This window comes from Scyliorhinus torazame, chromosome 14, assembly GCF_047496885.1.
Source record: "Scyliorhinus torazame isolate Kashiwa2021f chromosome 14, sScyTor2.1, whole genome shotgun sequence".
Taxonomy (NCBI): Eukaryota; Metazoa; Chordata; class Chondrichthyes; order Carcharhiniformes; family Scyliorhinidae; genus Scyliorhinus; species Scyliorhinus torazame.
The window spans coordinates 68862345-68865279 of NC_092720.1; the positions used below are offsets into that span (position 1 = coordinate 68862345).

The 2935-nt window shown below is 45.2% G+C and overlaps 1 pseudogene; it reads right to left on the reverse strand.

Moving 5' to 3' along the window:
• Positions 1-1092: 1092 nt before the first annotated feature.
• On the reverse strand, positions 1093-1866 carry LOC140389033 (intracellular hyaluronan-binding protein 4.S-like; annotated as a pseudogene).
• Positions 1867-2935: the final 1069 nt, after the last annotated feature.

Genomic DNA, 2935 nt, shown 5'->3' on the forward strand with positions numbered 1-2935 from the left:
GTGCCTGCGTGGGTTTCCTGCGGGTGCTCCGGTTTCCTCCCACGAGTCCCAAAAGACGTGCTGTTAGGTAATCTGGACATTCTGAATTCTCCCTCAGTGTACCCGAAAAGCTGCCGGAATGTGGCGACTCGGGGCTTTTCACAGTAACTTAATTGCAGCGTTAATATAAGCCTACTTGTGACAAAAAAGATTATTATTATTAGTCCGCCTCTGCACCCAGAAAAAGGTCTGGACGATTGACACTTTTATTGGGCTGCCATGAATAGGAATTGGTTTTCAGTTAATGGAAAGTTATCAAAGACTGACTGTTTTATAAAGATTTTTTTTACACACACTACTGTTACTAGGGTTCATTGGTTCAAAAAAGCGTACAGCAGATGAATGGACATGGAATGGGAATGGCTTGGCATCGGACAATGAGGGACCATAGGGTTTATTTCGGTGGATATACCTTGGCATGGGGCATGAGGAGGACCTTTTGAACTTACCTTTTAAAATGCCCCCTCATGTAGAGTTCATGAACCTCTGAAGTTTCAGTTTTAGTTTCAGCAAGGCAGCCGGAGTTTAGCAGCCGTCAGGTTTCAGACCCGCTACATGAGGAGAGAACCATGAAATTGATACAGGAAGAGTTTTGAAAGGTAAGTAAAATGGTTTTGCCTCTCAGAATTTAACAGGTTCAAAATCAAATTCTCCCTGTATTAACCTGGGCCTGGATTTTCACCACAACAGAGAGGCTCTTTGTCATGGCAGAAATCGCAGAAATGGTCAAGATTTCTTATCCCACCCCGAACCCAGCATATTTTTAATATATAGCTTTTTTAAACATCAAATATACCACAGCAGTTTAAAACATTTGCCAATATCACACAAGTAAGCACAATGGGAGGTGCTGAAAACTCAGTCGTAATGCCATATCTCACCCATCTTTCTTCCACACACATTGAGGTCTGTGCACACCCTGTCGTGAACAGGAATGTCCAATTTCAGTAGTTGCGAGCCAACTGCCACTCCTTGTAGTCAGTGTTACAGGTTGGAGCAAAAGCCTCTTTTTGATGTGTCAAAACGTATCTTCTTCAAGACTGGTGCCAACTTCTAAACTTCAATACTGCTGCAAGCAAGAGCTGGGAAGTCCTCAGGGTCATCAGGATTGGGAGCACTTGCCTGTGTCACCTCTGCGGCTGGCAACTCTGACCTAGTTTCATTGATCCGCTTGGCTCGTCCACAACCTCTAGTACCACCACGTCCTTGTCCAGGGTGTGTAAGACTGCTGAAGTTAATGTCCAGTTCAGAAGTGATTCCATTTGCTGATCTACTAATATAATGGTTGTCTTCTTCATCAGATTGTTCCTTCTGTATTTTCCCTTCATACTTAGACTTATGGATCACAATTGCCTTTGACAAAACACTGGAATCTGGTTTGTGGATGTTGAATTCCTTCTTAGACCGAGTTTATTCCTGAAGCGCCTTCCATTCATCGAGAGTCATTTCGTGTGGACCATCATCAACTGTTGCTTCATGTTGCCCTTCATTCTGTTCATTCTCTGCATCGCCTTCAAGAATTTCTAGGGGCTTTTCCATTTCATTCGCCTCGTCAGCTGGATTTGTCTCAGCCTCTGCTTTGTCATTTCCATTGTGCCTTTCAAGCTCTCGCTTTCCTCTTAGATCAAATCCATCAACACTCCTGGGAAATCCATCTCTTCCTCGTCCACACCCTTTTCCACCGCCCCGTCTTTTCACTGATGCCCTATCCATCCTATCAATTGGTGCTTCTATTGAAAGGTCAGGAGCTCCTTCAGTTTCATTGGGGCGCCGTTCTCGGAATATAACTCTACGCTCTGATGAAACCAAAGGTATTACATAGAACATAGAACATAGAAAATACAGCACAGAACAGGCCCTTCGGCCCACGATGTTGTGCCGAAAATTTGTCCTAGATTAATCATAGATTATCATTGAATTTACAGTGCAGAAGGAGGCCATTCGGCCCTTTGAGTCTGCACCAGCTCTTGGAAAGAGCACCCTACCCAAACTCAACACCTCCACCCAACACCAAGGGCAATTTGGACATTAAGGGCAATTTATCATTGGCCAATTCACCTAACCCGCACATCTTTGGACTGTGGGAGGAAACCGGAGCACCCGGAGGAAACCCACGCAGACACGGGGAGGACGTGCAGACTCCGCACAGACAATGACCCAAGCCGGAATCGAACCTGGGACCATGGATCTGTGAAGCAATTGTGCTATCCACAATGCTACCGTGCTGCCCTTAAGAACAAATAAATCTACACTATATCATTTTCCCGTAATCCATGTACCTATCCAACAGCTGCTTGAAGGTCCCTAATGTTTCCGACTCAACTACTTCCACAGGCAGTGCATTCCATGCCCCCACTACTCTCTGGGTAAAGAACCTACCTCTGATATCCCTCCTATATCTTCCACCTTTCACCTTAAATTTATGTCCCCTTGTAATGGTGTGTTCCACCTGGGGAAAAAGTCTCTGACTGTCTACTCTATCTATTCCCCTGATCATCTTATAAACCTCTATCAAGTCGCCCCTCATCCTTCTCCGCTCTAATGAGAAAAGGCCTTGCACCCTCAACCTTTCCTCGTAAGACCTACTCTCCATTCCAGGCAACATCCTGGTAAATCTTCTTTGCACCTTTTCCAGAGCTTCCACATCCTTCCTCAAATGAGGCGACCAGAACTGTACACAGTACTCCAAATGTGGCCTTACCAAAGTTTTGTACAGCTGCATCATCACCTCACGGCTCTTAAATTCAATCCCTCTGTTAATGAACGCGAGCACACCATAGGCCTTCTTCACAGCTCTATCCACTTGAGTGGCAACTTTCAAAGATGTATGAACATAGGCCCCAAGGTCTCTCTGCTCCTCCACAATGCCAAGAACTCTACCGTTAACCCTGTATTC